This window comes from Lutra lutra, chromosome 11 (assembly GCF_902655055.1).
Source record: "Lutra lutra chromosome 11, mLutLut1.2, whole genome shotgun sequence".
Taxonomy (NCBI): domain Eukaryota; kingdom Metazoa; phylum Chordata; class Mammalia; order Carnivora; family Mustelidae; genus Lutra; species Lutra lutra.
Window position 1 is genome coordinate 69,088,168 of NC_062288.1, and position 24,667 is coordinate 69,112,834.

A 24,667-nucleotide genomic window follows, 5' to 3' on the forward strand; every position below is an offset into this window, starting at 1 on the left:
ATTCAGGTCTTCGATATCATTGCTTATTTTATCTGTAATTGTTTCATTGATTACTGTGAAAGAAGAGTTGAAATACTCAGCGATAATTATGGGTTAGTCTTTTTCTTCTATTAGTTCTGCAAGTTTTTGCATTATGATTTTGATGTTCTGTTTTTAGGTACATAAAAATTTACACTGTTCTCTCTTCTTGGGAATTTACCCTTTTTGTTACTGTGTAATGTCCCTTTTAATCCTTGATAATACATTTTTTAAGTCTACTTAATCTGATGTTAGTATAGCCTTTAAGCTTTCTTTTGATTTATGTTATTACCTGAACATTTATCTCATTTACATTTGTCATAATGTTACTATATATGTGTGAGTTCTGTTGTCTTCCGCTGCTTCTTTGGTCTGTTCTTGTGCCAATACCAATTTGTTTTAATTACTTAATAAGCCTTCATATGTGGTAGTATACGTTCTATAAATTTATTCCTTTTAAAGATAAAGCTCTTCTTAGCTTCTCATTGTATGTGTGCGTTATTATATACATGCATACACATATATCTATGTAATATATATATGTAAATTCACAGGTGCAGTAATGAACAAAATTCACTGAGATAATTAGATCTTTTAGGTTTTTGTGGGTTTTTTTGCCATGTGGTATTTGCTGAACAGTCAGTCAAAGGTTGAAAATAAATTGTGATAGAAGGTGTAAGTTTCTATTGTTGATAAACTCCAGTTAATCATATTTTCTCTTATTCATACTCTTTGGTTCCTGTATACTCTTTGTCTATCCCGTCATGAAGATATTCTCCAAATGTTTCTCTAAAATTTTATGTTTTGGGTTTTATGTTTACATTTAAGTCCATTTCAGATCAGTTTCTTTGTAAGACAGTGGTTCTCAGCAGAGATGATTTTCCTCCCCGGAGACATTTAACAATATCTGGAGACTTTTTAGGTTGTTATACCTGGGGAGAGGATATGATAGAAACCTACTTGATAGAGGCGAGGCAAACATCTTACAAAATATAGGAAAAATCTCTATAGCAAAGAATATCTGATCTTAAATGACAAGTGACAAGATTGGTAAACCCTTGTGTAACGTGTGAGGTAAAAGTTGATGGTTTCTTTTTTTTTCCATATAAGTATCCACATATGCATGGATCCTTTCTAAACTTGTTTATTCTGTTTCATTGATATAAATTCATATCTTTTTACAGTTTTGAGTACTGTGTGTTATTTCTTGAAATCAAGTAGTGTAAACACTTTTTGATTTTGTTGTTGCTATTGTTTTAATGACCTGGACTATTCAAGGTTGTTTGAAATTTTATATGCGCTTAGAATCAGCTCATCAGTTTCTCCGAAATAGCATGTTAGAATTTTTATCTTGATTTTATTGAATTTATAATCTATTTGGAGAAAACTGACATCTTAAAAATAGTGTGCCTTCTGATCTAGAAACATTATTTATGTGTCCTTTAATTTCTCTAAGCTGTGTCCAGTAGTTAGAGTAAAACTCTTATTTGTCTTAGGTTAAATTTATTCCTAAGTATTTTATATTTTCAACATGCTTTATTTTAAAATTGTTTGTTTTTGGTATATCACATAACAATACTTTTTATAATTTAACCTTTCTTCATTTACCTTGCTAAATTCATTGTAAGTTTTTGCAATTTTTTGATAGATTGCTTTGGATTTCCCATGTGAACATTCATGTTTGCTGAAAATAGAAGTTTTATGTCTTTAATTCCCATGTGTGTGGCTTTTCTTTCTTTTTTTCCCCATATTGTAAGAGCATCCCTCCTGCATAGACTAGTGAATGGGAATGGTAAGAATCAGCATCCTTACCTCATTGTCAATTTTTAGAGGATAAGCATTCAGTATTTTGCCATTAAAAGTAAGGCTATCTGTAGAATTTTTGCCTTTATCAGCTTTTATCTTAAATGGGTGTTAAATTTTATCAAATGTTTTTTAAATGACCATTGGATTTTTCTCTCTTATTCAATGAAGGATACTGATTGTCTTTGAAATGAAAACCATCTTTGTATTCTCAAGATAAACCCCATTCTGTCAAGCTGCACTGTTTTATATGTTCCTGAAATTATTTTGCTAAATATCTTGTTAAACAATTTGTAGTTATAGTCACATAGACACAGAATTGGTCTATGTGGTCTGTAGTATATTTGAAATGTTGAACTTACAAAATGTGCTACAAGATGTTCCTTCTCCATCTATGAATGAATATTTGTAGTTTTTCTGTGTAAATTTAATGATTATTTTCCTTCATATTTTTTCCTGGGCTTCTAATTTTTTAACATTTATGAATTTAACCAGCAGTTCTAATATAATTTACTTGTAAATTCTTGGGGTTTTCTTCATGTAATATCAGTCCATTTTTAAGTAATGACAGTTTCATTCCTTATTTAACTTATTTTTTTGTTGTTTGTTCATTGGTTAGGATTCAGAGAAATGTTGAATAGAAATGGTGCTGGCTAGCACCATTTTTTTCTTGCCTTTATAGTGATTGTCCTCAGTGTTTCAAAATAAGTGTATTATTGCTAGTTATTTTTTCCCTATGCTGTGGTTTTAGTTTAAGGGAGTTCCTGACTCATTCTGGTATTAATAAATTAAATTAATGAATAAAGATTAATTTTATCTATATTAAATTTGCATCCGGGGGTGCCTGGGTGGCTCAGTGGGTTAAAGCCTCTGCCTTCGGCTCAGGTCATGATCCCAGGGTCCTGGGATCAAGCCCCACATCGGGCTCTCTGCTCAGCAGGAAGCCTGCTTCCTTTCCTCTCTCTCTGGCTGCCTCTCTGCCTACCTGTGATCTCTGTCTGTCAAATAAATAAATAAAATCTTTAAAAAAAAATTTGCATCTGTCTACTTAGTCATATTAATGTTTCTACTGGAAACTGTTAGTGCAGAAAAATAACTGATTTTCTAATGTTAAGTAAACCTTGCAAAACTATGAGACTTTCTGCTACAGCTTCCTGAAGTGATTGGCATATATAAAGTATATAAATCTTGACAAAATGGTTACAAAAATAATTTCAGTCCTCTGAAAATTATCTGAAAGCAAAAAATATTTAAAATCTTTTATCATGAAAGCTATAGTAAATAGCAGGGCACTCCAGTCTCTTTGCCTGGAGCTTCTCCCATTCCTTCCAGGTCTGTATTGTTCCCAGGACAAGGCTGGTCACTGGATTCAGCAGTCCTGCTACCAGAGTTAGTAGACTTGATTTTGGGCAGAGGGTAAAAACCCGTGCTGGAGATTTGTTGGTGGAAGTGGCAAACTCAGTAGAAAACAAATAGGAAAAATCCAGTGTTACGCTGTCCTGATTTTATAGACCTGGTTGTAGGAATGGGAGAGCAGCCATAAATTTTGGGGGGGAATTCAGTATGTGAGAGAGCCATGCAGAAGATAACATAAATTCTCCACATAGCCATGGCTGACTAAGAAATTATGTACATGCACAAAGCAGATCAGTGACAGGCCCACAGAAAGTGAACATTAAAGTGGATATTTGAACTTTAAGTGTGCTCAAGAACCCACACACAAATCTAGCAATGAAAGGGTCAGAGCCTTATTGGCTTGAGATTTTTGACAAGATCAATTCAAAATAATTGGCTGATCACTTCTGTACGTAATCTTGTATGACACAAAAGCAACCACTAGAAAATCAAGCAAAGTAAAATAAAAATGACAAAACATGAACAAACGGCTCAGTGATTGCACACCCTGAGGAAAACATAATTTTAATTTGTACGTTAAAACCTTCAGAAGAAACAAATCAGAATCAAGAATTACTATAACATATTATCTGTTTTTCGTTTTTCAACATGAAGAGACATGGGAAGAAAAAAGAAATTGAGACACACACTCAGAAAGGGAAGAAAAAAAAGCAGACAATAGAAATTGAGAGGGCCCAGATGTTAGTTTAGCAAACAAATATTCCAGTGTAGCTATTATGAAAAGGTTTTAAGTTTTAAGAATTCTAGGACAATAAAGAACAATGTTTCAAAAATAAGAATCTTTTTTCTTTTCTTTTGAAGATTTTATTGATTTATTTGACAGAGACAGAGAGAGAGAGACAGCGAGAGAAGGAACACAAGCAGAGGGAGTGGGAGAGGAATAAGCATGCTTCCCACTCATCAGGGAGCCTGAATGCAGGGCTTGATCCCAGGACCCTAGGATTCCGAACTGAGCCAAAGGCAGGCAGAAGCTTAACAACTGAGTCACCCAGGCGCCCCAAAATAAGAATCTTAATAGATACAAACTATAAAAGAATCAAATGAGAAATTTAGAGTTGAAAGTATAATAACCAAAATTAAAATTTCATTGGATGACAGGGATGTGGAGCAACAGGAACTCTCTTTCATTGCTGGTGGGAATGGAAATTGGTACAGCCACTTTGGAAGATAGTTTGACAGTTTCTTAAAAATTAAACATACTGTTACCATATGATGCAGCAATCAATTCCCCTCGGTATTTACCCAATTGAATTGAAAACTTATGTCCACACACAAACCTGCATATGGATGTTTATAGCAGCTTTATTCCTAATTGCCAAAACTTGGAAGCAACTAAGATATCTTTCAGTAGGAGGGTGGTGAATGAACTGTGGTACATTCATACAATGGAGTATTATTTAGCACAAAGAAGAAATGAGCTATCAAGCCATGGAAACACATAAAAGAACCTTAAATGCATATTGTTAAATGAAAGAAGACAATCTGAAAAGGCTACATACTATATGTGATTCAACTTTATGACAGTCTGGAAAAGGCAAAACTTTGGAGACAGTGAAAAGATCAGTGGATGCCAGATGTTAGGGAGGATGGAGAAATGAATAAAGCAGAGGCCAGATCATTTTTAGGGCAGTGAAGTATCTTTTATATGATACTACAATAATGGATATGTGTCCATCTTTGTGAACATTTGTAAACTCAGAATGTACAACACCAACATATATCCTAATGTAAACTGTAGATTTTGAAGGATTGTGCTGTATCATTGTAGGTTCATCAGTTGTAACAAATGTACTGCTCTTTTTTCCAGAGTAGTGGGGGAGATAGTGCATGTGTGGGAGCTGGGAATATATGGGAACCCTCTGTACTTTCTGCTCAGTTTTTCTGGGTACCTAAAACTCCTCTAGAAAATAAAGTTTATTTATTAAAATAAACATTAAAGTAAAAAGAAATCATTAAGTGTATATAAAAGCCTGTTTAAGGTGGTTGGATGAATCATAAAGATAGATCAGGATTATCCAGTTGCAGATCAGAGAGAAAAACAAAGATTTTATATATATACATACATATAAATACATAAATGTGTGTGTGTATAGTAACAATAATATTACTAAGAAAGGAGGAAAAATACACTTATGTTAGAGAAAAGTTCTGTATTTTACCTGAGGTAGATTGTGTTAAGTTAAGATGTATATATATATATATTTTGGGGGGGGCACCTGGGTGGCTCAGTGGGTTAAGCCTCTGCCTTCGGCTCAGGTCATGATCTCAGGGTTCTGGGATCAAGCCCCGCATCAGGCTCTCTGCTCAGCAGTGAGCCTGCTTCCTCCTCTCTCTGCCTGCCTCTCTGCCTACTTGTGATCTCTCTCTCTCTCTCTGTCAAATAAAAAAAAAAAAAATGTATATTTTAACACCTAGAGGAACCCCTACAAAAATTTGTCTATTCAGGTCAGCCATGTTTCTATTATAGCTGGATGCCAGCTGTGGGAAAGGAATGTGTGGTACTAGCTTTCCTCTGCCTCTACCTTGAGTTTCCATTCCTCTCTTTCCTTTATGCTATCTTAGGATCCTTCAAAGCAGAAGCTGAGTCGTGCTTGCATGTTGGTTTACCAGATGTACTCTTCCTGGCTTGGCATATGACCTTTTCTCTTTTGGAGCCCCTATGGATGCTTTGAAGACAAGCTGCCGCCTTTTTTTTTTTTTTTTTTTTTAATATTGAATGATGTTTATTATGATTTTTAGAAAGCCTGAGAAAGGTACAAAAGTACTGTGAACTTATAATTAATCAAGATAATTAGAAGCAAAATATTTACAACCCTCAATCAATACAAAAGCTTTTTTTTTTTTTTTTTTTTTGGACTATTTTCTGTACTCTTGCTTGGAGGATAAGCCCTCTACCCAATCAATGGGCAACTCCAAACTGAACTTTCTTGGATGGGTACAAATAAATCTTTTCATGATCCCTCTATATCCCTATGTGTACTTCTAAATTCTTTCTTTTCTGGTCTTTTCCTCCTGGCAGTGTTCTTGGACAAATCTAAAACCACTTTATAACCAAACTTCATCTTCACCTTCTGTAGTATAGGTGTCTGGAACTATGATGTCAAAAATTATACCAAAACTGAGACAACCAAATTTCTGTTTAGGCATTTTGTTATATTAGTCTTGCCAAACTGAACTTGACCTTAAACTTTCTTAGGGTATATATTTATATATGTGTACGTAATGTGCATAATGTTTAATAATCATAGTAGTAATTTAATTCTCTTGATCTGTGCCTTTGATATATGCTAATCTATGCAAAACACCTCATTACCAGGCCTCCATTAACAGGCAGTTCAGGATGACTTAGCTTTACAAGATAAAATTCTTGATCATTCTTCCTTCATTCCTGCTTCACTCCATTCCAGTATTTGCTTGACTTCTGACCTCTAATTTTCTACTTCATTTGGGGGCACCACCTCATCTTTTGGCTGATAAATACGACTTTTTTTTTTCCTTTACCATTTTTTGATACTTTGGCAAAACATGTTTCCTATCAATCCTCTGTCTCTACTGGCTTCAGATATAGTTGGGTGATTGCCCTACCTGCTTCTGCATTTGCATTCCAGAACTCTAACCAGTTTTGGCTTTGTTTGGTATTCCCAGAGAGGCTCATGGGGAGGTACAGGTAAAACTGAGTTCGTTGTCTAAAACTTGGCACAACTAGAATCTCTACTCACTGACCTGAAATCTCAGCAATCATTTTTACAGTTGATAATGATGGACTCAGAGAAAAAGCTTTTGATTAGGTTATAAATTTTAGTAGCATAAGAATTAGAGGATAGTCTGCTTTGATAGAAGTAAATGTACTTGACCCTTGCACAACATGGGTTAGAACTGCATGGGTCCACTTATATGTATGTGGATGATTTAGTACAGTACAGTACAGTACTGTAAATGTATTTTCTGTTATGATTTTCTTAGCATTTTCTTTTCTCTAACTTTTCTCTAACTTTATTCTAAGAATGCAATATATAATTCATGTGACATATAATTTATATGTTAATTGACTATGTTATTGGTAAGGTTTCTTCTGGTCAACAGTAGGCTACTAGTAGTTAAGTTTTGGAGGAATCAAATATTATACATGGATTTTTTACTGCATGGGGGTCAGTATCCCAAAATCTTGTGTTGTTCAAGAGTCAATAATATTACAGGAATAATTCTAGAGAGGGGTGCCTGGGTGGCTCATTCAGTTAAGCATATGAGTTTAGCTCGGGTCATGATCTTGGGATTCTGGGATGAGCCATGCATTGGGCTCCCCGCTCAGCAGGGAGGTCTGCTTTTCCTTTTTCCCCTCTGCTCCTCCCCCAACTAAGTCTCTCTTGTTCTCTCTCTCCCCTTCTCTCTCAAATACATAATATAAAATTCTTTTTTTTTTAGAGATTTTATTTATTTGACAGACAGAGATCACAAGTAGGCAGAGAGGCAGGCGGCGGGGGGGGGGGGGGGGGGGGGAAGCAAGCTCCCCGCTGAGCAGAGAGTCTGATGTAGGGCTCGATCCCAGGACCCTGAGATCATGACCTGAGCCCAAGCAGAGGCTTTAAACCCACTGAGCCACCCAGTCACCCCCCTATAAATAAATCTTTAATAAATTGTAGACATGATTTATTAGGAATAAAAAGGACATGGATCCATATTTCTGAGCATACAGTTATATTTACTCTAATTAAAAAGAAAGACAACTTCTTAATATATGACTAATTATCAAGTCCTTATGGATCTGTATCAGGCATTAGCATATACTGGCAAATTGTATGAATTGTCTATAATACATTGAAACTATGCATGTTTCCCTATGCTATTGATTTCTCACATTTGCCATTTATTTATTTTATTTTTTAATTTAACTTTATTTTTCCAGTGTTCCAGGACTCATTGTTTATGCACCACACCTAGTGCTCCATGCAATATATGCCCTCCTTAATACCTACCACCAGACCATTTATTTTTTTTTTAAATTACTGAATAACCTGATGGCTCATTTGCGAAAGTAAAATACAACTACTGGGAAAATATAGTGTACTCATAGCCCTTCAGGGTCATAAGTTTAAATTTAATAGATTATATTCAAATAACACCAACAAGATTAAGATTCTACAGAATTAAGTATGACTTACTTAGCTGCATTTTTTTTCCTTTTTTTTTTTTTTTTTAAGTTTTCATATGTCATGTAGCTAGACTCAGAGTGCAGTTAGGTGAATTGTTGGTCTAGGAGCATAGAATTTTGTAAGTCATGTAAGCTCTTAACAGTTTGTAGCATCAAACTTTTATAAGTGTCCCACTCTCTAAAATGATTAAATAAGGAGAATTCATTATATATATTTTTTCACAGATTAACATTGCAATTTGTTGCAACAGCCCTCTCTGTTACCATACATTAATCTTATAATCAGTTTGTCAAGTGCAGAAAGTATGTTCCCCTCCCCCACTTGATGGTACTATAGATTTCATCATAAACTAATGGCCATGTTCATCTACACATTCAGAGAAGCTGCAGACATCATCCTACTTCTTCTAGTTCATTTGTAGAAACAAACCACACAATGCAATACTTAATTCCAGAGAATTTTAGTTTGCCAACTCCAGAATTCATTTATCATCTAGACCACTTGAAGTAGGAGCCGTAACTATTGTTATTATGCCTAATCCAATGATGACTTTGATAGATAATTGATAAGTGTCTGTTTAATTGATATCATGGTATGCATTGTAGACTTGGCCAGAGGGACAAATGATCAATGACTTCTCTCAAAATGCAATTACTGTATTTTTTTTTTCCCTAAGATTTTATTTATTTATTTGACAGAGAGACCGGGAGAGAAGGAACACAAACCAGGGGAGAGGGAGAGAGAGAAGCCAGCTTCCTGCGAAGTAGGGAGCCTGATGCGGGGCTAGATCCCAGGCACCCCTCATTTTATCATGTTTGGAGAAAGTAACAAAAGACAAAAATTCCTAAGCAAACCAGAAGTGGTAAGTTTGGATTAAAGATATTTCCAAGAGGGGTGTTTGGGTGGCTCAGTCAGTTAAGCGGCTGCTTTCGGCTCAGGTCAGGTCATGATCCCAGGGTCCTGGGATCAAGCCCTGCATTGGGCTCTCTGTTCTGGAGAGCCTGCTTCTCCCTCTCCCTTTGCCTGCTGCTCTGCCTATTTGTGCTCTCCATTTCTCTGTCAAATAAATAAATAAAATCTTTAACAACAAATAAAAGGTACTTCCAAGAAACTTACAGCACTCCTACTTACCCTATGCTAATTTCCACTACAGTCTTTTCTAAAACAATGAGGCTTAGGACGAGAATGGGAATATTCACTAATATTTATTGAGCCCATACTGTGTTCCAGTCACTGTGTTAAAAACTTTCTAAGCATTATCTAATATAATACAGGAACAAAGCTATGAAATATGGAGAGAAATTAAGCAAATTTTCCAAGGCTGACAGTTGGGAAATTTTAGAGTCAGCACTAACTAATACTAAACCTGCATTTCCTAATGACTATATAATATTATACCTCAGAGGAAAAAATATAGTCTCTATAGTCTCCACACCAAGGCAAAAGTGGATGAGTCCACTTCAGATATGTTTTTAACCAGGGATAATTTTCATTCCAAGTAAGCAGTTACACAGGCAAGCTTTTTGCCAAAGCATGATAGCTAAAGTGTTTTCTTCTTTACCATTGTCTTTCATGTTCAAAAGCAAGTCTGCTAATGGTGCTAGTAATGGTGGGTATAAATGTGACTAAAGATTCCAGTTAACAACAGTGTCTTCCTAGAGTCCTTTCTTGGAGATTTGTATTCACGGTGACTATTTGCTGACCTTTGAAAGTGATGATCTAACATAGAAAAGGAAGGAAACAAAAATAAATGATAAAACTATCCAAAATTAAGCCCACCTATCATCCCTGCATAAGTAACATATAATGCTGTTTCTAAGATCCGTAAAGTGGGAGAAATGATTGGGCTGAAAACAAAGTATATTATTAACCTTTAATTATTATAAGCTATTGAAAGAAATTCAGTTAGATTAGGCTGGAACATTCTAGAAACAGAAATTCTAGATTAAAAATAAAAATAATTTATATTTTTATGTAAAACAATAAATTTATTTTATTTTTAGAAATTTTAGAAATTTATTTAAGACTTCTTTTAGAAATTTATTTAAGACTTCTGATGCAGAGAAGATACTATGGACCTCTTTCCCTGCTTTTCCTTGCTAAACACAACTATAAACCTTAAAAATGTTAGGGACAACCAAAGGAGAACTCTGCAATGTGGTAAGAAGGTGAGTTGGTTTGGGATCCCAGGACTGGAGGAAACAGCAAAGCAGTGGGATGTCTTGCATATGGTTGCCCAACAGAACAAGGCCACCCAAATCTGACACTTTTGACCTTTATCTGATCAACAGAACAGAAGACAACTCAGGTAGGCTCATTCTCCCATTGACCAGACAGGTGTCGCTTACAGCGTCAGGAGGGCCCAACACCACTATCAAGCAGGATCATTTAGAAGTTCCAAAAATGGGAAGACAGGGGAAGCATTTTCTATATTCATCAGGCCCCAGACTTCTCTTTTCTACTGAGGCAGCCAGGCAGAACAAACACAAGGTACTCAGTCATCACAAGAGGCCCAGTGCAGATGCTGCTTTCTCCCTAAATCTTTCTAACCCTGCCATAGACAGTGGGGCAGGGGTAATGAAGGAATGAAATTGGCTTAAAAGGACTCTGGGGAAACGTGAACATGGAGACAAAGATCAGGGTGATATGCCTACAAGCCAATGAATGCTAAAGATTTCCATCAAACCACTAGAAATTAGGAGAAAAACATGAATAAAACCTCCCTCACAGCTCGCAGAAGGAACCAACTCTGCCAATGTCTTGGTCTCAGACTTTTAGTCTTCCAAATTGTGAAAAGTAAATTTCTGTTTAAATCACCTAGTTTGTGGTAACTGTTACAGCTGACCTAGCAAAGTAATATACCAGCTGCTACTCAAGACAGTGATATGTGAACATTGGAAATATAAAAAGGTTTAACTGAAAGTGAGTTTTCCACACTTCATTCAAAGTAGTAAAATACTAAGTTAAATATGTATATTGTAGTACCCAGAACAACCACCAAAAATACTATACAAAGAGATACACTCAAAAACACTGTGTATAAATTAAGATGGAATCCAATGAAATAGTAAAGTAGCCCCTATGTAGGTAAAAGAAAAAGAAAAATGAAAGTCAGAAGAAACAAATAGTAAAATGGAAAACTTAATTGTAAACATAACAATATTCATCCTAAATTATTTTAATAGTCTTAATATACCAATTAGAAGACAAAGATTAGTAGTCAATAAAAAAAAGTGACCCACCGGGGCGCCTGGGTGGCTCAGTGGGTAAGCCACTGCCTTCGGCTCAGGTCATGATCTCAGGGTCCCTGGGATCGAGCCCCGCATCGGGTTCTCTGCTCAGCAGGGAGCCTGCTTCCTCCTCTCTTCTCTGCCTGCCTCTCTGCCTACTTGTGATTCTCATCTGTCAGATAAATAAATAAAAATCTTTAAAAAAAAAAAAAAGTGACCCACCTATTTGCTGCTTACCAAAAACTCACTTCCAATTCAGTGATAGAATACAGTTGAAAATAAAGTAAGACAAAGTTATGTCATGCAGATGTTAATTAAAATAATAAAAAGGAGGGGACTGTATTAGTATTTGGTAAACTAAACATCAAAGTGAAGAAATGATCAGAGTCAAAGAGGGACATTACGTAACGATGAAAGAATCAATTTACCAAGAAGATGCAATGATCCTAAACGTGTACACAGCAAACAGCCAAGTCTCAGAATATTATGGAGTGGAAAACTATTAGAACCAAAGAAGAAACAGAATCATCCACACTTAGAGTTGTAGACTTTAACACCTCCTTCTATGAATTGTGATAAATGGTGAATTCATATTCTTTATTAAATAAGGCAGTTTTAAAAATTAGAAATGTAAATAGAAAAGAATTTCCTTATGTGTATGATGAAAACTATAGCATTTTTTCTTCCTCTTCCTGGAATTAAATTGGTTACAATCCAGATGTAAAGAGTTAAGTGCATGGGAGCCTGTTTTAGTGTTTTGTGAAGTTGAAACAATGGAATGACATTCAATGATCAGCTACTTCACTGTGCCAGGTATACATACGATAAACTATATTTTAATTATTTGCAAATTATGAGGCCTTCACAATGAGCCACTATTATCAAACAAGTTCATCAGATCAACAGATTATTCTGAGTAAGGCACCACCAGTTACTAACTCAGGACATGTTTTTCTGGAAATAACTTAGAAACTTTTTTCAAATGCAACTCAGACTTGTAATCTAAATGCAAAGTGGTTGAATGTACCACCTACTATGGCAAAGTAAGTAAGTACGTAAAATCTAGTCATCTCACAAAATATTTATATTTACATGCTATTAACAAGGAAATAACCCGTCAGTAGATGTGGAGCTGATGTCATCTGTGTCTAAATTATAGATTGGTACTCCTCTAAGTAATTTTATGGAAGCAATATAGTGACTGTTTTAAAATTATTAGTTACTGTTATCATTTATTTAAAGATGATATATAGCTTTAAGCATAGCAAAAGGGGAAAATCACCTTGAAATAATAATATTTTCTTATTTGATTTACATGATTTGTGCAGATGCTGGCTTTAGCAAATTATTGATATTGGGTATGTGGATGGGTGTCATTCTTATGATTATTGAATTTTTTTAATGACACACCTGTGTTTAAAAGATACCTCTATCTACCTCATAAATACTTAATTTTTGTAAAGACTTATTTATTTAGTAGAGAGAGATTGGGTGAAGCAGAGGGAGGGTAGAGGGAGAGAGTGAATCCCTCACCGACTCCCTGCTGAGCACAGAGCCTGCTGTTGGGCTGGATCCCAGGACCTTGAGATCATGACCTGAGCAGAAATCAAGAGTCAGATGCTTAACAAACTGTACCACCCAGGCAGCCCTCAACAAATACTTATTGACTTGACAAGTCACTGTTCTTCATTTGTTCTCCTATTAGAATATATTTGGTTCTTTCTCCCATCTTATCTGGGGTCTTTTAGTGTCATTCTCATTTCCTCACTGTTCTCCCTAAAAAAGTCAAATGTGCATATGCTGATACTTATAGAAGAAAAATTGAAAATGGACATTTGGACCAGAATTGTTGAAATAGGTTCATTACCAAAATTCTGTCACTAATATACCAACAAAGCAAAATAGGAAGTTTTTTTTTTAAGCTCTCCATCTCTTTGACAGCTTTTTATTGTTTTAAATATACTTTGTAGGGATGCCTGGGTGGCTCAGTTGGTTAAGCCGCTGCCTTCGGCTCAGGTCATGATCCCAGGGTCCTGGGATCGAGTCCCACATCGGGCTCCTTGCTCAGCGGGGAGCCTGCTTCTCTCTCTGCCTCTGCCTGCCACTCTGCCTGCTTGTGTTCTCTCTCTCTCTCTGAAAAATAAATAAATAAAATCTTTTAATAAATAAATAAATAAATAAATATACTTTGTAGATACTTCTCGGTTTTATTTTTAAAAATATGTGCACTTCAAAAATACCATAAACTTTCTTACCTTGGGGGGAAAAATCACTGAAATTTAAAGGCCCACACTTTTCTTCTTCTTATAAAGACTGTCCAGTCTTTATAATATTTAATCATGGATATAATATGATATTCGTGATTATTGTTTGGAAAACATGCCCTTAGATAAGCTGAAATTTACAGTTCAGTGGACATAATACATTTTACTATTGGTTTCATAGAGTTTTATTTTACCATCTCACAATGAAGGTTTACTGTCTTAATAGGAAATCATTTCAATAATATCAGGGTTTTTAATTTTAATTTTTGTTTTTACCAATGTCGGGGAGTGGCATGCAGTATTTTCCAGAGGAGAGCAACCTAAAAGCACCTGGTTTTTATAGTCTTCCAGGTCAAAGAGGGCTTGTTTCCTAATTCTAGGTATTTAACAGGTTTATAAGTCAATATGAAGGTTATCAGTTTTCCTCATGGCAGGAAATTTCTTGGACCTCACTGGAGAGAATGAATGTCACATCTACTAAGAAGACTAGAAAGTTAGGAACAGAGTAGTTTCTGACAGGATTATCATTCTTACAAGAACTGCTGAGGCTTCTCTCAAAGTTGAAGAAATCAGAAATATTGCAAATCTTGGCCCATTTGTACAGTTTAGATTTCCAGTAAATCAAGGATGTCTGTGACATCATTCATGGTGAGGATTGGTATCCAGAATGCCTCACAAGTTGTTCATGAGCTTGAAGGTAGCATTTAAGGTATGGATTCTGCTAGCTAATGCTTTCTTCTGAATGACACCGATTTTTGTTTTAGTGAGCAGTTATTTTGGCTTGACTCCAAACTCTGCTGTTAATGTCAGCAGCTGAAACCTCCTTCTTGCCAACATCCACCTGCTGCTGTTCACTGGGTACCTTGGATTCCTCCCTGCACATGCACAGTTCTCTGGTCATACAAAGATTTGGAGGAATTTATACATAGATTTTGGGGCTTTCTCTTCTGTGACTCCCACCTTTCTAAGATTCATCCCTTCATTTTCCAAATACTAGAAGCCTTTATCACAAAGCTCCAACTTCTTCAGCCAGTAAAATGGTGGATTTCATTTTAAGTTGCAGTTTCCTGTAAGTGAAAAACCTTGTAAATCCGTTTGTTCCAAGTGGAGTTTTTGTTCTTTCAAGTTTTGAATTTTGTTAATGCTTTATCTAGGGTTTGCAATTTTTATGTTTGGATGGCTAGTCCTGTTTCAGTTGCTCTGCTCTTATCTTTTACTGTCCTTATAATATGCTAAAATATACTGAACAGTCCTATTTTTGAGTTTTGGTCATGACAGTGATATAATTTTCAGTGTTTTTAAACTATTTCTTTGATGATATATTTTATTTGTCTTTTTAAAAACATTTTTTATTTGCAAATTCTTAAAAATTCATTCTTTTGAAAATATTTTTGATAGGCCCTCTGACACTATTCCTGAATTTATTTCCCTGTTCTCCATGTTTAGTCATGTATTTTTTTCTGTGGCTCTGTGATATGGGTGGCATTACAAAACATGTACTGTTCAGAGCCTTACTAACCAAAATGTGGTCCATGGATCAATTTTTGCTTTTTTTTTTTTTTTAGAAAGTATTTTTTAAAGAGAAGTTTTAGGTTTATAACAAACTTGAGAGGAAGATACACAGATTTCCATATGTACTCTGTCCCTATACGTAGTCTTCCCCATTATCAACATTCCATATCAGAGTAGTACATTTGTTGAAATAATGAACCTACACTTGAACCTACACTGATGCATCATAATCACACAAATTCCATAGTTTAGGGTTCACTCTTGGTGGTGTACATTCTGTGGGTTTGTACATGTATAATGTATAATGACATGTACCCACCATTGTAGTATCATGCAAAATAGTTTCACTACGCTAATCTTTTGTGCCCCACCTGTTCATCCATCTCTTCCCACAGTTTCTGGAAACTACTGATCTTTTAGTGTCTCTATAGTTTTGCCTTTTCCAGATTGTCATATAGTTGAAATCATATAGCACATAGCCTTTTCAGATTGGCTTCTTAGTGATATGCATTTATGTTTCTTTCATATCTTTTTTTTTTTTAAGATTTTATTTATTTATTTGACAGAGAGAGACACAGTGAGAGAGGGAACACGAGCAGGGGGACTAGAAGAGGGAAAGCAGGCTTCCTGCCAAGCAGGGAGCCTGATGCTGGCGGGGCTTAATCCCCGGATGCTGGGATCATGACCCAAGCTGAAGCCAGATGCTTAAGGACTGAGCCACCCAGGCACTCCTCTTTCCTGTATTTTAGTGGCTTGCTAGCTCATTCCTTTTTAGCACTGAATAATATTCCATTGTCAGGATGTTCAGTAGTTTATCTATTCACCTACCAAAGGACATCTGGGTTGCTTCCAAATCTTGACAATTATGAATAAAGATGCTGTGAACACCTGTGTGTAGGTTTTTGTGTAGACATAAGTTTTCATTTTATTTGGGTGAACACTAAGAGAATGATTGCTGGACCAAATGGTAAGAGAATGTTTATTTTTTAAAGAAGCTACCAAACTGTCTTCCAAAGTGGCTGTAGCATTTGGTATTTTCACTAGAAATGGAATGAGAATTCTTATTACTCTATATCCTTGCTAGAATTTAATGTGGTCAGTGATCTGGATTTTGGCCATTCTGATAGATTGTAGTAGTATCTCATTGTTGTTTTAATTTGCCTTTTGTCTGATTAAATATGATGTGCAACATCTTTTCATATGCTTCATCTTTTTAATTGCAAGATTAATGTAAAACACTTTGAGAGAAAGGCTTAGAGCTTCCATTTATATTTATTCTTCAAAAATGTCAAAAAGACAATTTAAATGCAAGTAAATACTTGCCATTTTGCAGCATGTAATTATATGTAATATGAAGCAAAAGAAGATACGTTAAAGAAAAATACAAAACGTGGCTGAAATTTTTGACATTTTTTAGTTTGCTTATAAACAATATAATATTAAGTTAATTGCTAAAATAGGAAATAGTACATGTTACTCACCCTAATTAATTCATGTGCTGGCTGAGTATAATTTCTAAGTGTTGTTGTTAATCTGTGAATTCAAGAACACTGTACTAGTTGCTGAACTCGCCATGGACCCTTCTTCTAGTACAGGTGAGGCTTTTACTTATATAATATGACTCCACGGGAATCATCATTATTTTAGTGATCTTTAGATTCTGACAGTTTATTTTATGATTCACGTATTCCCACCAAGTTCTCTGCCACATGGTTGTCATTTAATGGAAGGATGGTAGAGGACACATGGGGTTTCACACTTTAAAAAAAAAGACTCTTAAGTGGTAGATCTTGCCTACTGTGGTACAACACTGAAAATTACCTTTAAAAGATAGAGAAAGGAATGAGAATGTGAAAATTGAAGAATGATGGAAGGAATGTAACTGTATTTTTTCTCTTATTATATTCTTTTTGATTTCTTCCTGAACTTGTCTAAAAATCTTGTAACTACTTTTTTGATGTTGCTTTTCACCTTTATTAGAATCTATCCATTTGTAAAATCCTTTACATAACAATGCCAAATTTAGGAAAAAAAATATATATAACAAATTTAAAATACTTACTATGGTAAACGCATTTTGCCTGTTACAAAGTGGATAAACGACTAGGAAGTAGAGGATTGATAATTCAGTTGCCAAGCTGTACTCCTGCACTGAGAATAGGAATTACTCAAAAGATCCAGCTACATCACACAATTCTTATCTATTTCATTCTCCTCTGATAGAGTAATCAGATTTCAATTTCTAATTCCAGATTTCAAGCTAAATCTCAGAAACTCATAAGGCTTGCACAAAGAATGGAGTTGTGACCTTCTAACTCTTCTCAGAGTTAGCTTGCTTCTATATAGATGCAAAATATTTTTGTCTTTAAAAAAATTTAAACATTTCGGAGCACCTGGGTGGCTCAGTTGTTTAAGCAACTGCCTTCAGCTCAGGTCATGATCCTGGAGTCCCAGGATCCAGTCCTGCATTGGGCTCCCTGCTCAGCGGGGAGTCTGTTCTCCCTCCAACCCTCCCTCCTCTCAAGAGCTCACTCTTTCTCATTCTTTCAAATAAATAAATAAAATATTTTTTAAAAATTAAAAATTTCCATCACTTCAAAGAAAAACCCCTTACCCGTTAAGTACTTTCTTCCCAATTTTCTCTCTTCCCAGCACAGCCCCTTGGCAATCACCAGTCTGCTTTCTATGAACTTACCTATTTTAGATATTTCTTATAAGCAGAATTTTATGACATATGAGCTTTTATGTCTAGTTTCTTTCAATTAGTGTAATATTTTTGAGGTTCATTTACATTGTAACATATTTTTTATGGTTGAATAATGTATCTCTGTAAATACAATTTGTTTATTCATCTGTTGCTGGACATTTGGGCTCTTTCTATCTTTTGGCTATTGTGAATAGTGCTGCTGTAAATATATGTGTACATGTACTTATTTGAGTATTCATTTTTGCTTCTTTTGAATACATAACTAAATGGAATTGCGGGTTCATGTTATATTCTCTTTAACTGAGGATCTGACAAATTTTCCAGGTGACTGAACCTTTCTACATTCTTATTAGCAGTGTACCAGTGTTGTAATTTTCCTACATGTTTTCCAACACTTGTTGTTTCCTTTTTTTTTTTTTTTTTGTATTGTCATTCTAGTGGATATAATGTCATACCTGGCTGTGTTTTGGATTTTTATTTCTCTAATGACTAATGATGTTGGACATCCTTTTAATGTATTTGATGGTCACTTAGATATATTCTTTCGAGAAATACCTATTCAAGATCTTTGCCCATTTTTAAGTTGACTTTTCCTTTTGTGGTTCAGTAGTAATAGCTCTTTATATGTTCTGTATACAAGACCTTTTTCAGTTATACGATTTCCATATATATTCTTCTAGTTTATAGTTGTTTTCTACTTTCTTGGCGATGTCCTGTTATGCACAGTTTGTTTTTTCCATGAAGTCCATTTTGCCTGGCTTTTTTTGTTTGTTTGTTTCTGCTTTTGGTGTCTAAGAATATCTAAGAATTCATTACTAAATTCAAGGTCATGAAGATTTATCCCTATGTTTTCTTTTAAGAATGTTATATAATATTAGCTCTTATATTTAAGTCATTGATCCATTTTGAGGTTTTTTTTTTTTTTTAATATAGTGAGAGGTAGGCATCCAGCATTTCATTTTTTTCATATGTTCCCTGAGGACATCTAGTTTCAATACCATAAGTTAAAGAAACCATTCTTTCTCCATGAATAATCCTTTGGCATCAGGGTAATGGTGACCTCAAATAATTAGTCAGGAAGTGTTCCTTCTTCTTCTTCTTCTTTTTTTTTTTTTTTAAGAGTTTGAGAAGGAGGGGCACCTGGGTGGATCAGTGGGTTAAAGCCTCTGCCTTTAGCTCAGGTCATGATCCCAGCATCCTGGGATCAAGTCCCGCATCAGGCTCTCTCCTTGGTGAGGCTGTCTGCCTGCCTCTCTGCCTACTTGTGATCTCTGTCAAATAAGTTAAAAAAAAAAAAAGTTCGAGAAGGATTGGTGATAATTCTTTAAATATTTGGTATATTTCACTAATGAAGCCATCTGATCCTAGGTTTCTTTTTTCCTTGAGTGGTTTCTGATTACTGATTTAATGTTTTCCTTGTTTTAAGCTTGTTGAGATTTTCTTTATTTTCTTGATTCATTTGGGTAATCTTTGTTTCTAGAACTTTGTTTCATCTAGATTATGTAATTGTTGGCTAATAATTATTCATAGAATTTTCTTATAATCTTTTTTGTTTTTGTAAAGTTGGTAGTAACATTTTCACTTCCACTACATTAGCAGATGCCCTACACAAAATGCTACAGAGCCCTTCATATTGAAATGAAAGAACTCTAGATGGTAACTTGAAGCCATATGAAGAAATAAAAATCACTGGTAAGAGTAATTAGACAGTACATATAAATATATGTAAAAGCCAGTGAATTATTTCATTTTTAGTTTGTATCTCTGCTTTTTGTTTCCTGTATGATTTAAAGACATGCATAAAAATCATAATCTATATTATGGGATACACAATATATAAAAATATAATTTGTGACGATAACATTAAGGTGGAGGAAACAGATATATAGGGGCAGAGTTTTTGAGTACTGCTGAAGCTTAGTTGGTATCAACACGACTGTTATAAATTTAGGATGTTCATTGTAATCCCATGGTAACCAATGAAAAAATATCTTACAAATATGCAAAAAAGAATTAGTTCATAAAATTAGAATGAACTAACAACAGCACTACCCCACCCCAAAACAGCAACAACAACAAAAAAACAAAACAGCTAAACAAAAAAGATGATAATAATGGAGGAAATTAATTATGTAGGATGTAAAGAAATAATTAAAAAATGGCAGAAGTATGCCCTTTCTTTATAAGCAGTTACATTAAATGTAAATGAATCAAGCACTCCAAGCAAAAGGCAGAGATTAACAGAATGGATGAAAAGATATGATCCAAATATATGCTCTTGACAGAGGATATGTTAGATCCAAATATATAAGTAGGTTAAAAGTGAAAGGGCAGAAAAAAATATTCATGTAAATAGTACCCAAAAGAGAGCTGTTATACTAATATGGACAAAATAAATTTTAAGTTAAAAACAGAGAGAGGGGCACCTGGGTGGCTCAGTGGGTTAAAGCCTCTGCTTTCGGCTTAGGTCGTGATGCCAGGGTCCTGGGATCAAGCCCCACATTGGGCTCTCTGCTTAGCAGGGAGCCTGCTCCTCCCTCTCTGCCTGCTGCTCTACTTGTGATCTCTTTCTGTCAAATAAATAAATACATAAAATCTTTAAAAAAGAGAGAGAGAGAGAGAGACAAAGATAGGCATTAAATATTGATGAAAGTGTTAATTCATTGAGAAGATAAAACAATCATAAGCATATATACAAGAAACAACAGAGCCCCCAAAATATAACAATTGTTGACAGCATTAAATAGAGAAATAGTTCTCCAATAGCAGTTGAAGACTTCAATACCCCATTTTTAGCAATGGATTGGATATCTAGACAGAAGATCAGAAAGGAAATACAGGACTTGAACAACACTATAAATCAACTACAGTACTGTATTATATATTCAAAGTTGCTAAGAGAGTAAATTTTAAAAGTTCTTACCAAACATACGCAAGAATTGTTCAACTGTGTGAGATGATAGATGTGTTACCTTATTATGGTAATCATTTCAGAATATGTTCATATATCAAATCATTACATTGTATATCTTAAACTTATACCATGTTATATATCAATTACTTCTAATACATATGAGGGAAAAACAGAAACCAACTGGATCTAACAGACATAAGCAGAACACTCCACCCAATAAGAGTAGACCAATGTATCAAGTACACGCAGAACCTTCTCTGGGATAGACTATGTTAGGCCAGAAAACAAGTCTAAATAAATTTGAAAAGATTGAAATTATAAAAAGTTATCTTCTGTGACCATAAAGGTAGAATACTGAATGAAGTTAGAAATCAGTAACAGAAGGAAAACTTAAAAATCCATAAACATATAGAAATCAAAAGGCATATGCTTAAATAACCAGTGGGTCGAAAAGGAAATCACAAAAGAAATGTGAAAACATTTAGGGAATAAAAATTAAAACATAGCATAGTAAAATTTATGGTATGCAGTGAAGGTAATGCTTAGAGGGGACTTTATAGTGGTGAATTTATATCTTAAAAAAACAAAGTGGGGCACCTGGGTGGCTCAGTGGGTTAAGCCTCTGCCTTTGGCTCAGGTCGTGATCTCAGGGTCCTGGGATCGAGCCCCGCATCGGGGTCTCTTCTCAGCAGGGAGCCTGCTTCCCCCTCTCTCTCTGCCTGCTGCTCTCCTTACTTGTGATCTCTCTCTCTGTCAAATAAATAAAATCTTTAAAAAACAAAAAAAAAAACAAAGCAAAACAAAAGATTTCCAATAGATAACCCAACTTTGTACCTTAATTAGAAAAAGAAGAGCAATCTAAACTTAAAGCTACCAGAAGGGAGGAAATGGTAAAGGTTAGAGAGGAGATAAATGAAATAGAAAATAGAAAAACATTAGGGAGATTCAGTGAAAGCAAAAATTGTTTCTTTGAGAAGATAAATGCAATTTACAAACCTTTGGCTAGACCAGAAAAAAAGGAGAAAACCTAAAATATTGTTAATATTCTATCTTATATTTGTATGTTACAGATATGAAAAGAAATAGTGGGGAAAATTCATTCTAGTTAATCTACTGTTCTAACATTATAGTCTGTTTTTCTATCTCCAGGTATAATATTTAACAATATATTTTAAGGTTTTGAATTACACTGTAATGTTAAAGAAAATATGTCCCTCAGGAAGAAAAAAAAATTTTTTTAGATTTTCTATGTGTATAAAAGAAAAAGTGTGTATAGTACAAAAGCTTACACAAGTTACCAGCATGACATTTTAATATGCGCACATCTTCTGGTTTCTTTATTCTGTAAATAAAGATTAGAGAATGAATTTGTATAAAAAGAATTTACAAAACACATTTTGATTCTTATTCTGATTCAGTTGTTTTCCTTCTTTATTATTACCTATTAAAAGAAATTTATTTTATTTAATTAATAATTAAAAGCTTACGTATTAAAAGACCCAGGAGACTTGGGGCTATTCTTTGAGAGTCACTCATTTTCCTTTCTTTTTGTTTGGAGGATGGACACAACCAACAAAGCCCACCAATTAAAAGAGGCTGAAAAATAAAGAGAACAGTAATGTAGATTGTTTCCTGTGATAATTTACCTTGGTTTTTCTCCTGTTCAAAGTCTTGTATACATAGTTTAAAATAATTTAAAGTATTGTATTCAGAACAAAATAAAAAACCCAGCTGCTTTTCTTATTTTAGAGACAAAGTTGGGCAAACATAATAGTGTTTTTGAACAGTTTTCCTTGATTTGCATTCTACCATAATATGGAACAAATAAATCCTCATGTGCTCCAATATCCAACAAAATAATTATAAAATTGATTAAATCTTGATTTGATATTATTTTAACAGTGCACAGTGTTTCATTATAGAAGGGTCAATATTATACTTGTAACTTCCTCAAAATATTATAAATGTTGAGTAATGCTTTTCAAAAGCATTTATATTATAGTTATGGCTCTTATTAGTTAGAATCACATTCCCTTTTTTGAAAAACTCATCATTACAAATTTTTTATCACGTAGAGAGTAAAAGTTACATATACTCTCAGTGTTTTCAAGAAACATGTATTTTTAATGTGGGGATCTACCCTCCATGTTTTAAGACTGAACAACTGTAATAACCCTAAATATCATAGAACTCTATTTATCTGTAAAATTTTGTTGGATTAATTCCTTTTTGTACCTAATAATTTCCCAAAGTAATAACAATGTAGAGAAAGGCAAAAGAAAAAGAATTAACTTCCTTATAACTTAACAGCCCATTGACAAGTACTTGAAACAGGCAGAGTGACCTTCCTCAAGAAGCTTAGCTGCCTCCATGTTAACAGTTTTGCTAGAGGCAAAAGATGGCAACCTTAGCTTGACATTAGTCCGATCTCTAGGATCCTGTAAACTCCCTTTGGAAACGTCCTTTGTCTTTGTCCCCCCAAAAATATATGTTAGCAATTATCCTTCAAACCATATGGCCCATTGATACACATCTGAAGGGTTTCATGACTAAGGTTTTACTAGACAGTACTAAATGACCTTTTCCCAACAATAGCCACCTCCTCAAGATCCTGGAAACTTTGCTTCCAAATTCCTTAGAGACTAACCGCTCCCTCCAATTTGAAAGTATGTAATCAGTCACTCCTCACAATCCCAGTCTGGTTCTTTCTGCCCATTCATTGGTTCTGTCTCCATGCTTTAATAAAACCACCCTTTTTGCACTGAAGATAATTCTTTCTTAACTATTTGCTCTGAACTCCAACATTTTCACATTAGTGAGTTCAAATATCATATGTTAAGCAAGGTTTCTTTTATTTGCCTTAAAAATCTCCATTCATTTGCAATGTGTTTGAAAATGACTGATTTTAATTTGAGTTATGAGATCTCCCAAGATCCAGCTTCTTCAAATCTACAATGGGAATACTATGTATATTTCAATATTGTTGGGAAAAGAATATACGATAAAGAGTATTGAAGTGCTTTGTGTGCTATAAAGCACTCTGCCCACGAACATCATGCTTAAGGGAGATTCTGAAATTTGGTAAACGTGACTAACTGTACTAGCTGTTTGTGATTCTAAAGAAATACATTCTTTTAGCTTTCCTATTTAAAAAATGAAAAACTGGTTTTTTAGACTGCACTTATAGAAATTTCAGTCTAACTAAGATTTATTCGTGCCCACTATCTGCTGAGCATGAACATCCCTGCCTGTTTTTTTTTTTTTTTAAGATTTTATTTATTTATTTGAGAGAGAGGCAGTGAGAGAGAGAATGAACGAAGAGAAGGTCAGAGGGAGAAGCAGACTCCCCATGGAGCTGGGAGCCCGATGCGGGACTCTATCCCGGAACTCCGGGATTCATGACCTGAGCCGAAAGCAGTCGTCCAACCAACTGAGCCACCCAGGTGTCCCTCCCTGCCTGTTTTTAATGCACAGGTGAACATAGCAGGATTCTTCTCCTCACTTCCTTTCTCTCTTTGTCACTTATTTAGTGCTTCTCAAATTGTTCGGCTGAAATTTTGCTCCTGATTGAGTATTGTGAATATGGGCCTAGGGGAGAAACAATGGGAACAGGCATGCCCCAGTTACAGAAGAAAATAAATAGTCCATCTCTC